The sequence below is a fragment of the Ixodes scapularis genome, unplaced genomic scaffold, assembly GCF_016920785.2.
Source record: "Ixodes scapularis isolate PalLabHiFi unplaced genomic scaffold, ASM1692078v2 PGA_scaffold3__209_contigs__length_174095766, whole genome shotgun sequence".
NCBI classification, from domain to species: domain Eukaryota; kingdom Metazoa; phylum Arthropoda; class Arachnida; order Ixodida; family Ixodidae; genus Ixodes; species Ixodes scapularis.
Genome location: NW_024609868.1, coordinates 29,259,191 through 29,272,417, shown reverse-complemented (window position 1 = coordinate 29,272,417; position 13,227 = coordinate 29,259,191). Strand labels below are relative to the sequence as shown.

The 13,227-nt window shown below is 52.4% G+C and overlaps 1 protein-coding gene across 1 annotated transcript in view; it reads left to right on the top strand.

The window, feature by feature from the left end:
* LOC115317863 (ornithine decarboxylase-like) overlaps positions 1 to 13,227 on the top strand; it is a 69,970-nt gene that overhangs the window by 19,022 nt on the left and 37,721 nt on the right. The gene's annotated exons all lie outside the window — the stretch shown is intronic.

Here is a 13,227-nt window from a genome sequence, read left to right as displayed (position 1 = left end):
GGGTGGGTGATGCTCCTGTGAAAGATTCGCGACAGGTTTAGTGCACTGGCAAAGCTTGGCTGCAAATCCCGAGGCGGCAGCCCTGCCCATCCCTTTTGTAGCCTTCTAACAAGGTCACGAGGTGGTGACGTGGCTTCGGCTGACGAGATGACGATAGAGATTGTTGTTCCAAGCTCTGATGAGGACCCTTGGGATCGTGGCGGCACGTGGGAAACAAAAATGTTGCTCGGCCGGCAACAGACGATGCTCGCTCATGGGTGGGTGATGCTCCTGTGAAAGATTCGCGACACTTTAGGGCACCGGCAAAGCTTGGCTACAAATTTCGAGGCGGCAGCCCTGCCCATCCCTTTTGTAGCCTTCTAATGAGGTCACGAGGTGGTGACGTGGCTTCGGCTGACGAGATGACGATAGAGATTGTTGTTCCAAGCTCTGATGAGGACCCTTGGGATCGTGGCGGCACGTGGGAAACAAAAATGTTGCTCGGCCGGCAACAGACGATGCTCGCTCATGGGTGGGTGATGCTCCTGTGAAAGATTCGCGACACGTTTAGTGCACTGGCAAAGCTTGGCTGCAAATCCCGAGGCGGCAGTCCTGTCGATCCCTTTTGTAGCCTTCTGACGAGGTCACGAGGTGGTGACGTGGCTTCGGCTGACGAGATGACGATAGAGATTCTTGTTCCAAGCTCTGATGAGGACCCTTGGGATCGTGGCGGCACGTGGCAAACAAAAACGTTACTCGGCCGGCAAGAGACGATGCTCGCTGAAGGGTGGGTGATGCTCCTGTGAAAAATTCGCGACACGTTTAGTGCATTGGCAAAGCTTGGCTGCAAATCCCGAGGCGGCAGTCCTGCCGATCCCTTTTGTAGCCTTCTGACGATGTCACGAGGTGGTGACGTGGCTTCGGCTGACGAGATGACGATAGAGATTCTTGTTCCAAGCTCTGATGAGGACCCTTGGGATCGTGGCGGCACGTGGCAAACAAAAACGTTGCTCGGCCGGCAACAGACGATGCTCGCTCAAGGGTGGGTGATGCTCCTGTGAAAGATTCGCGACACGTTTAGTGCACTGGCAAAGCTTGGCTGCAAATCCCGAGGCGGCAGTCCTGTCGATCCCTTTTGTAGCCTTCTGACGAGGTCAGGAGGTGGTGACGTGGCTTCGGCTGACGAGATGACGATAGAGATTCTTGTTCCAAGCTCTGATGAGGACCCTTGGGATCGTGGCGGCACGTGGCAAACAAAAACGTTGCTCGGCCGGCAACAGACGATGCTCGCTGAAGGGTGGGTGATGCTCCTGTGAAAGATTCGCGACACGTTTAGTGCATTGGCAAAGCTTGGCTGCAAATCCCGAGGCGGCAGTCCTGCCGATCCCTTTTGTAGCCTTCTGACGATGTCACGAGGTGGTGACGTGGCTTCGGCTGACGAGATGACGATAGAGATTCTTGTTCCAAGCTCTGATGAGGACCCTTGGGATCGTGGCGGCACGTGGCAAACAAAAACGTTGCTCGGCCGGCAACAGACGATGCTCGCTCAAGGGTGGGTGATGCTCCTGTGAAAGATTCGCGACACGTTTAGTGCACTGGCAAAGCTTGGCTGCAAATCCCGAGGCGGCAGTCCTGTCGATCCCTTTTGTAGCCTTCTGACGAGGTCACGAGGTGGTGACGTGGCTTCGGCTGACGAGATGACGATAGAGATTCTTGTTCCAAGCTCTGGTGAGAACCCTTGGGATCGTGGCGGCACGTGGCAAACAAAAACGTTGCTCGGCCGGAAACAGACGATTCTCGCTCAAGGGTGGGTGATGCTCCTGTGAAAGATTCGCGACACGTTTAGTCGACTGGCAAAGCTTGGCTGCAATTCCCGAGGCGGCAGTCCTGCCGATCCCATTTCTAGCCTTCTGACGAGGTCACGAGGTGGTGACGTGGCTTCGGCTGACGAGATGACGATAGAGATTGTTGTTCCAAGCTCTGATGAGGAACCTTGGGATCGTGGCGGCACGTGGCAAACAAAAACGTTGCTCGGCCGGCAACAGACGATGCTCGCTCAAGGGTGGGTGATGCTCCTGTGAAAGATTCGCGACACGTTTAGTGCACTGGCAAAGCTTGGCTGCAAATCCCGAGGCGGCAGTCCTGATGACCCCTTTTGTAGCCTTCTGACGATGTCTCGAGGTGGTGACGTGGCTTCGGCTGACGAGATGACGATATAGATTGTTGTTCCAAGCTCTGATGAGGACCCTTGGGATCGTGGCGGCACGTGGCAAACAAAAACGTTGCTCGGCCGGTAACAGACGACGCTCGCTCAAGGGTGGGTGATGCTCCTGTGAAAGATTCGCGACGCGTTTAGTGCACTGGCAAAGCTTGGCTGCAAATCCCGAGGCGGCAGTCCTGCCGATCCCTTTCGTAGCCTTCCGACGAGGTCACGAGGTGGTGACGTGGCTTCGGCTGACGAGATCACGATAGAGATTCTTGTTCCAAGTTCTGATGAGGACCCTTGGGATCGTGGCGGCACGTGGCAAACAAAAACGTTGCTCGGCCGGCAACAGACGATGCTCGCTCAAGGGTGGGTGATGCTCCTGTGAAAGATTCGCGACTCGTTTAGTGGACTGGCAAAGCTTGGCTGCAAATCCCGAGGCGGCAGTCCTGCCGATCCCTTTTGTAGCCTTCTGACGAGGTCACGAGGTGGTGACGTGGCTTGGGCTGACGAGATGACGATAGAGATTGTTGTTCCAAGCTCTGATGAGGACCCTTGGGATCGTGGCGGCACGAGGCAAACAAAAACGTTGCTCGGCCGGTAACAGACGATGCTCGCTCAAGGGTGGGTGATGCTCCTGTGAAAGGTTCGCGACACGTTTAGTGCACTGGCAAAGCTTGGCTGCAAATCCCGAGGCGGCAGTCCTGCCGATCCCTTTTGTAGCCTTCTGACGAGGTCACGAGGTGGTGACGTGGCTTCGGCTGACGAGATGACGATAGAGATTTTTGTTCCAAGCTCTGATGAGGACTCTTGGGATCGTGGCGGCACGTGGCAAACAAAAACGTTGCTCGGCCGGCAACAGACGATGCTCGCTCAAGGGTGGGTGATGCTCCTGTGAAAGATTCGCGACACGTTTAGTGCACTGGCAAAGCTTGGCTGCAAATCCCGAGGCGGCAGTCCTGTCGATCCCTTTTGTAGCCTTCTGACGAGGTCACGAGGTGGTGACGTGGCTTCGGCTGACGAAATGACGATAGAGATTCTTGTTCCAAGCTCTGATGAGGACCCTTGGGATCGTGGCGGCACGTGGCAAACAAAAACGTTGCTCGGCCGGCAACAGACGATGCTCGCTCAAGGGTGGGTGATGCTCCTGTGAAAGATTCGCGACACGTTTAGTGCACTGGCAAAGCTTGGCTGCAAATCCCGAGGCGGCAGTCCTGCCGATCCCTTTTGTAGCCTTCTGACGATGTCACGAGGTGGTGACGTGGCTTCGGCTGACGAGATGACGATAGAGATTCTTGTTCCAAGCTCTGATGAGGACCCTTGGGATCGTGGCGGCACGTGGCAAACAAAAACGTTGCTCGGCCGGCAACAGACGATGCTCGCTCAAGGGTGGGTGATGCTCCTGTGAAAGATTCGCGACACGTTTAGTGCACTGGCAAAGCTTGGCTGCAAATCCCGAGGCGGCAGTCCTGCCGATCCCTTTTGTAGCCTTCTGCCGAGGTCACGAGGTGGTGACGTGGCTTCGGCTGACGAGATGACGATAGAGATTCTCGTTCCAAGCTCTGATGAGGACCCTTGGGATCGTGGCGGCACGTGGCAAACAAAAACGTTGCTCGGCCGGCAACAGACGATGCTCGCTCAAGGGTGGGTGATGCTCCTGTGAAAGATTCGCGACACGTTTAGTGCGCTGGCAAAGCTTCGCTGCAAATCCCCGATATGATGATGATGCGGTCAGGATGACACCACATTTCCCCTTTTTTTTCTATTAAGGCAACAGTTGAACTATACTGCCCCCAAAAACAAACAGTGGAACACCTAAAACAAACTTAGTAATGCTAGCTACACCCATAAAATTGCGGCCTTTTCACGGGTCGACCAAAACGCGTGACGTCTGTGGCCTGTGTACCGCTTTCTTCTTGAGCTGCTGAGTCAGAATTGAGCGCGGAAGGCACTGTCAAATTCGCCTCGTTTTCTGGCTCTCCATTTTCCCCTTAACCGGAATCCTGCGGAAATTCAGAGAGGGAATCGCTTGTTTCTTGTGGTGGTTCCTTATATAGTACCAGACCTCGGCGGTTCCTCTCTAGCTCTGCTCCTGTTTCTGTTTGCACCATATAAGACCTTGGCCGGCAGGCTGGTCTCAAAACCGTAGCCCGGACTGGACAGTCCTTCACCCACACCTGGTCTCCAGGTAGCAACCGTGGAAGTGGCCTGGCCGCATGGCGGTGGTCGTAGTTGCGCCTTTGTTTATCACGGAACGCCTCATCCTTCCTTCTGAGGCTCGCAAGGCCTCTTGCGGTGCACGGCGTCAACTCTTTAGGGTGCACAGGTAGCGTAGAGTGCAGGCGTCTGCCCATGAGCAATTCCGATGGGCTTTTTCCGAGAGGGCCTGGGGTGCTTCTGTAAGTCAGAAGTGCCAAGTAGAGATCCGCCGATTTCTCTAGCAGCCTTTTCACTGTCTGAACTGTACGTTCCGCTTCTCCGTTAGATTGCGGGTACCGAGGGCTCGACGTCACGTGACAGAACTGGTAGCTTTCTGAGAAAGCCTTGAACTCTGTAGATATAAATCGACTACCATTAGCAGTTGCAAGAAGCTCTGGAATACCATGTCTGTCAAAAAACTTATCAATTGCACAATGACGGCGGCAGACGTCGTTGACGACAGTAGCACGAGCTCAGGGAAACATGAAAAGTAGTCAACCACAACGAGGTACTCTTTTCCCCTAAAATGAAAAAGGTCTGCACCTAGCTTTTGCCACGGCAGAGCGGGGGTTTCTGAGGGCAGCATCGGTTCCGCTCTTTGAACACGGAGCTTTTCACATTGCAGGCAGTTGTTCACCACAGAGGCCAGCTTCTCCCAAGCTGAGACCGGGCCACCAAACCGACTCGCGAGCTCTAGCTCGAGATTTGACAATACTCTGATGAGCTTTCTTGCAATGAAGCCACAACTTCTTTTCTGAGCTTTTGAGGAATAACAAGGCGAGACTTATACATTAGCACGCCATCACAAATAGTAAGGTTCGCTCTTTCTGACCAATAAGGCCTTAACCAACGGCTCACACTGTGAGGCGTGGCCAACCATTGCGACAGTAAAGCAAAAGTTGTTGGCATGAGGTGTCCTGCTCTTGTGTCAACCTTATTTTGTCGAGGTGCGCCGACAGTTTCAATTCGCTGGCTCAACCGGTTACAAAACTAGAAACGTCCTCAGATGACAGTTCCCCCAAAACAAAATCAGTTTCTTTGCGGGGCGCCCGAGAGAGGGTGTCCGCAGTAGCAATCTGCTTTCCGGGTACGTAACAGATTGAGAAAGAAAAACGCATGAGCCTTAAGCGAAATCTTTGTACTCTCGGCGGAAGCACATCTACCGGCGATTTCCCAAGAAGCGTCACCATAGGCTTGTGATCAGTTTCAAACTGAAAGTCAAGACCCTTCACATAACATTCCAACCGTTCTGCTGCCCACGTCAATGCCAGCGCTTCTATTTCTATTTGAGCATACCGCTGCTCGGTTTGCGTTAATGAACGAGAAAGATATACAACTGGCCGTCTTTGACCTTCTGGCTGCACCTGCGCCAATACAGCGCCGATCCCAAACGATGATGCATCGGCTGATACTACAGTGGGAAGCCTCGGATTAAATTTCGCAACACAATCGGCCGAAGAAATAACCTCCTTCAATGAATCGAAAGATTTTTGCTGCGACCCGCCCCAGCACCAATCTTTATCCTTCAACAGCAACTCCCACAGTGGTGCAGATATTTCAGCGAGATTCGGCACAAAGCTCGCCAAGTAATTAACCATGCCCAAAAATCTACGTATGTCTACAACTGACGAAGGTATGGCCATTTCTGTTATGGCCTGTACCTTTCTGGGGTTTGGTCTGATACCCGAGTCACCAACAACATAGCAAAAAAAGCCACTTCGCGAACCGCAAACGAGCACTTAGCCCGGTTAAGGGTGACGCCGGCAGTGCTCAACCGTTCGAGAACGGCGCGCAATTTGTCATCATGCTCAGTCTTTGTGGCTCCAAAAATTAAAATGTCGTCCATCATGTTTGCTACTCCCGGAAGCCCGTCCAAGACTTCGACCATTCGCTTTTGAAAATACTCTGGTGCCGAGTTGATTCCAAACAGTAATCGCCGGAAGCAATAGCGGCCATACGGGGTGATGAATGTTGTTAGCGTCTGGCTTTCCCTTGCCAACTTTATCTGGTGAAACCCAGAGTTAGCGTCCAGCTTCGAAAAATACGTAGCTCCCGCCAACTGGCCCAAAGTATCGTCCACTGTTGGCAAGACAAAGCGTTCGCGCAGTACACTCTTATTCAACTGCGTCAGGTCTACACAGAGGCGAGCTTCGCCAGAGGGTTTCAGTACAGGCACTATGCATGCACACCATTCTGTTGGACCATCTACCTTCCGTATCACCCCATTGGCTTCCATCTTAGATAACTCCGTTCTAACAGCCTCCTTTAAAGGAATGGGAAAGCGCCTGGGCGTGAAAATAGCGAAAGGTATCGCGTTGGCCTTCAACCGAATGGTGTACTCGCCAGACAATGCCCCAAGACCAGAGAAAAGCTGCGAGTACCTTTGCTCATAATTATAGAGCGCAGCTCCTAGGTGCCCGTTGCCGGCTGGAGCGGCGTCGCTGTCGGCGTAACCAAGGTCACCCCAAGGTCACGTGACCCCTCCCAAGGTCACCCCAAGGTCACGTGACCCCTCCCAAGGTCACCCCAAGGTCACGTGACCCCTCCCAAGGTCACCTCAAGGTCACGTGACCCCCCTAGGTCACGTGGCCCCCAAGGTCATGTGACCCCCACGTCACGTGGCCCCCAAAGGTCACGTGGCCCCAAAAGGTCACGTGACCCCGATACCCCCGAGGTCACCCAAGGCCACGTGACCCCCCCAAAGGTCACCCAAGGTTACGTGACCCCCAGGTCATGTGACCCCCCAAGGTCACGTGACCCTTCCCTAGGTCACCCCAAGGACACGTGACCCCCAAGTCACGTGACCCCTCCCAAGGTCACCTTAAGGTCACATGACCCCAAGGTGTGGTGACCCCAAGGTCACGTGACCCCCGAGGTCACGTGACCCCCGAGGTCACGTGACCCCCCCTCCCCTCCGAAGTCACGTGCCCCCCCCCCCCCGAGGTCACGTGACCCCCTCCCTTAAGGTCAGGGACCCCCCGGAGCATATTAAAGAATGAGGGGAGGAGGAGGAGATGTCCACCCTCCCCTCAGTACGCTTCCCTCCTCCTCCTCAAGAGCTACGCTCCAATTCGGCTTACAGGGAGTTGTAAACGGCTTTCACTTTTTAGAGCGCAGCTCTTAGGGGCCCGTTTCCAGCCAGAGCAGCGTCGGCGTCGGCGTCGCCGTCGGCGTAACCGGGGGGGGGTCACGTGACCCCCCCCCCGAAGTCACGTGATCCCCGAGGTCACGTGACCCCCCTCCCCCGAGATCACGTGACCCCCGGGGTCACGTGACTACCCGCAGGTGACGTGACCCCCCTAGTACCCGTCCCTACTCCTCCTCAAGAGCTGCGCTCCAATTCGGCGTTACAGGGATTTGTAAACGGCTTTCATTTTTTTATCTTCAAGCACATCTACAAATTTCACCCCACCGAGCGCCTCTATGGCGGGAATTCTACGACATACAGAGTTTGTGGTGTGGTTTTGCCCTTCCGAAAAATGTCAGATTCAAACGTGGCTTTCAAGCGAAGGCGCTCATTTCCTGCGCCAGTCAGCTGTGCCGACGAGGGGGTGCTCCCGTGCGTCCACTCCGCTGGCCCACGGCGTCGACTTCCCCCGAGGTCGCTGCATCTGAGTGAGGACGCAGCTCCTGCTGCTGGCGACGAACAGTCTCCTTGAGGCGGGCCTTGGCTAGTGCCGTCTCGAGAGTGAGGGTGGCATCCATTTGGAGGGTTTCGGATAACTTTGCATCGGCAAGTCCCACGACGAACCGGTCACGGATCATACGGTCTCGGAACTGTGCGAAGTCGCAGCGGTCAGCGAGCACATGGAGGTCGGTAACAAACTGGTCGACACTCTCCCCGCTTTCTTGCTTGCGACGATGGAAACAGGCACTTTCGTAAACCACGTTCTTCGTGGCTATGAAGTGGCCCTCGAACTTCTTCCTCACTGTATCGTAACTATGAGACTGCGTTTCCGAGAGGCCAAACGTCTGGAAAATGTTCCTGGCCTGCCTTCCCATGGTATACAGCATTGTCCGTACCTGGGCTTCCTCCGACCTCTCGTTGAGACGCACGGCGTAGCAGAAATCGTCGAATTGTTGAATCCACTCCGGCCATTCTGAAGTCCGGTCGAAGTTGAATTGTTTGGACGGAGGAACTGCCAGAGGAGGGACCGCTGGAGGTACAGTGCGCGCGAGCGAGCGGCTTTCTCCGGGGAGCGCTAGACTGGTAGCATTCGCGGAAACTAAGCTAGTCACGTGGCGCAACATGGAACGGCCCGCTCGAGGAGTGTCCTGCCCACTCTATCAGCTTGATAAGCGATAAAAGTAAAGTGCTTTATGATATATTTTTGTTTTTTGATGACTACATTGTTGATACGCCTTCGTGCTTTAGTTTGTTTATTGTACGAGCAATGATGCTTGTAAAAAGCTTGCGAGCAGCCTTCCGCGTTCGGCGTTAGCTGATAGAGTGGGCAGGACACCCCTCGAGCGGGCCTTTCCATGTTGCGCCACGTGACTAGCTTAGTTTCCGCGAATGCCACCAGTCTAGCGTTCCCCGGAAAAAGCCGCACGCTCGCGCGTTATAGACAAGTGTGATTAGCACTGTACTTCCATCTTGCAAACCGAGTGCAAGACGAGGGCCGCCAAAACAACACGGGCGAGAAGCATCACCCCACTCCTGACACGATGTCGTGTGTCTCGCGGCACGATGAAGGAAGTGACAGCCAACCAAGTAGTTCCCAGCAGAACAACCCCCAGCCTTTATTCCGCGCGCGTATATATCGCCAACCGCCGTACCACTGATAAGGCGAGTCACGTACACAGGTCAGATAGTGAATGACAGTCACTGATGGTACAGCAATATGATGATGATGCGGTCAGGATGACACCACACTGCCCGTCGGTGTTTCGGTGGCACCAACTCGGCAGGACCCAAAACCTGCGCCTCTTTTTCTCAGAGCGCGGTCACGTCGCAAGATCAACGAGCAGGCTAGGATGATCACATTCACGCTGATCACCGGGTCATCATCGACACCTACGATGTAGGCAGCGTGCGCGGTTTAGATGCTTGATATATGTGAAAGATGAGAGCCGAAACGGAAGAATCTTAGAAAGAGCAGACGGCGAAAGAGCGAAAAATCTGGCGGAGGCACGAGCGCGTTCTTGGGAGGGGGAGAGCCAGTGCTGGTCCCGTGACTATAACGCCCGCAAAACGGAGGCCAATGTGATCTCCTCGCGTTGGACGGCGGTGCCGCCCAGCGGCGCCGGCCGGTGGCGCAGTGGCCGCTAGTGTGGTCAGGTGCAACTAGTGCATAGTCAAATGTTTTGCCCAAGCAAATTACTCTCTCAGAAGAAAGGTCTCACCGGGTTGAAAATTGTGTTTTACGCCAAGAGAGACCTGATTCTCACAGAAGATCGCTTTAGAGCGTTTTATCTCGCCAAAAATGCTGCTCCTAGGAAAAGTTTAAAGAACAAATGCAAGAGCATCAATTCTCTTTGAAAAGTATTTTCTTGTTTGGCACGGAGAGAGGGGAAAACGACATTCGGGCAAAGGGAAACACCAACCGTACAATACAAAAGAAAGTATAGAAGCCTTTTTTCCACCTCCATGTGTACTCGCGTCTTACCAGGTAAATACGCGTACTTCGCTTTCGGTGAGTGACCGCCTTTCCTCCCCGTTGAAACTTTTTGTGCCACTCGTACATCTGCCGAAGCGATGTACGGGCGTCTCCGTACCGCTTCAGCATCCTGCGATGAATATCCGCAGGTTTTTCGCCCTCTGCGCCCAAAAATCGGATAACCAAACGCTGCTCCTCCCTGGTGCATCCTGACAAGGGGCGGACATATTGAAAGTGCTGTGGTCACGTGACATTTTCTATCAAGTCGCCAGGCCGGCGTGCACTGCTCTCTCTTGTGGTAGGTCAGGACTCAGACACATTTCCAGCGCAGCAGTCTATCACTAGATTTGATTTGCTCACGGATAAATTTCGGTTGTCTTTTACTCTGCCTCGTACAAGCACTTTTAACACTTTCATGATGCCCTTTCATACCCCCATAGTGTGGTGTGTTTTTTTATCTGGTAGGCATTGCCTCAGGGGTAGTTGGGGATACATCACTAATTTTTAGAAATGGCGGCGTGGAGTTCGAGGTGCGGGGACGGCTGATGCAATTTTCCTGTGTTTTTTAAGCCAGGGGCAGATGATGCAACCCGGTGTCTGATGCAAGGTTTCGACGCTCATGCCGCTTGAGCTGGAACACAACACCGACAGACCACCCCCCCCCCCTCCGCCCCCCCCCCCCCCCCCCCCCCCCCCCACACACACACAAGCCGGTGTTTCTCCTTGCGAGGGCTGCCGGTTCCAGATCGTCTTGTGGCTTCCGAAAGACTTTCTGTTTGTGTTTAGAGCCCCCAGCGAAGGCCACCACCCGCCTGATGTCACAGGCGTTCTGCGTACCGGGTAGAGAGGCTGTTCTCGGGCAATATCCCTTTCAGCGCTCCCAGAAACATAGCAATACCCCATTGCACAGAGGACGTAAATATTCAGACCTACATTTATTTATTTATTATGCCGAGCGAACGAATTTCAAGCACGTAAATTTATTGATGATGTGATAATCTCTGCTCATTTGTCACTAGCAGAAAGGGACTTGAGGCAACAACAAAAATATGTATCTTTTTATACATACAGCTGTCCAAGGTTACTTTTATGTCCACTCACATTAACACGTGCGAGTGGACATAAAAAATGTCCACTCGCACGTGTGACGTTTACGTTACGTTACGTTTAGAATTACGTTTAGAATAAACAGTTATGTTTAGAATAAACAAAAAGATATTTCACCTGAGAGTTTTGTTTTTGTGCGACAATAAACTACAGACCATGAATCAATGTGTTCGCCATTGATTTCCTGTAAATGTTTAGGAGATATAGTCTAGCTGCTGCCACGCGTGGAGCTATAGCTTGACCACCAAGATCATCATACATAATAGCCCGTGGCTTTCTGTTATGAGGTTTTTCTTAACACTGACTTTTCAAGAATCCAATAGTACAAGTATATGGATATACATAAAGGGGAGGGTCTAAACTGCTGCTTCAGAAATCGGTACGGATATGCTGCAGCATACGTAAAAAGAGCTGAAATATCGCCTTTGCCATTTTACGAACAGGTAATGATGCACACTTTGAGATTACGCTCCTGACGAGCGTGTGGGTTAAGTATACACTCCGTGCGGGGACTATAGGGGGCGATTTGAAAAACGTGCGCAGCGCCGCTAGCGGAGGAGCTGGCGTTCGACTGTGAGGCGCGTTCAGCAGCCTGCGGCGGCTTTTCGCATGCCAAGCTGTGGCGGCGGAAGCGCGCACGGACGAAACTTTTGCTTTTTGAGCCAATACGTTGAGGGTGACGTTGCATGAGTGCTAGGGCAGAAGGGCATTTAGCTGTTCTCCACTTCTTGTATATTCAGTTTGAGTCGTTATTAGGGGTAATTTCTCTAGTTTCGGCCGAAAAATGAGTTGGAGCAATTTTCTAAAAAGCAAGACGGCCGCCACCATAATTTCTTTGAGTGGAAAATTTATTTCGCTCGTCGCTGTACACGTAGGACTGCTGGGACGATGATATTTGGAGGTGACTCAAATGTTCACTAAGTTTGTACACGAAGTGTGCCAAATTTCATTAAGACAGGAGGTGTGAAAGCTATGTTTCTAACGAATAAAGAAATAGAGCTGTACGGGATATCCAATATTGGACCCAAAATGTTATGTTATAGCGGGCTGTGCAAAGTTCAGATTTGGGCACACAGGTGCTTGAACTTGACAGTAACATGTCACAGCACTTACTATACCAAAAAGAGGTGGCATAGGGAAATCACGTGGAAATTTGGTTTGGGCGGCGTAACTCAATGGGAACCGGTTTTGACCATGAAAGGGCTGTCAAGAAAATACCACTGGTCGTGGGAGGTGGAGACTTTACAGGTAGGATTGGACTAGTGGACTGTACTACCAATTGAAACAACTTTACGAAAGGTGGTTCTAAAGCCGAGAAAACAAAGCTGTCGTCCAACACACGGTTTGGCCGTCAAGGGCTTTTGAGGTCAGCTATTGTGTAATAACCTGTTGTGCGAGGTGCTGATTTTCGGCGCACAGATACTTTGACATGACCGTAACCTGACACAACACTAATTATACCAAAAAGAGTTGGCATAGCGAAACCAGGTGTAAATTTAGTTTGGGCGGCGTAACTAAAGTGGAACTGGTTTTGACCGTCAAAGGCTGTCAAGATAATACCACTCATCGTGGGAGGTGCACACTTTACAGGTAGGAAGGGACCAGTGGACAGTACTTCCAGTTCGAACCACTTTGCGATAGGTGGCTCTAAAGACGAGAAAAAAAATGTTGTCTACAGAACTCGGTGTGGTCAGCGCTCCCACATCCAAAAGAAGGCTGATCAAGAAAGAATGCACACCACATAAACTTCCATACTCAAACGTCGATTCTCCAGTGATTCTAAGTTTCATTGTTGTTTTCTTTAGATTCATATTTGTCACTTTTTTAACCGTTCGTATCTTTCTTCATGAAGTACAGATTGCGTGCCATACTTGTCCGGAAATATCATCGACACGTACGATGGGGATGAAACTTCTTTGGAGGGCATTCCTCCAACGAAATTGGCACTGCATACTCGCGAGTTTGGGATGGCATTGTCGTTCGTCCCATCGGCGCTAACACATGTAGGTGTTACTGGTACGAAAACAAACGCAGAGCGCAAAGCGGCAGAGTAGAATATGTCAGCCGTGCCGACACAGTGGCAGACATGATCGGGAGACCAAATTTCTCGCGTCGTACGGCACGGGTCCATCGTTGTCG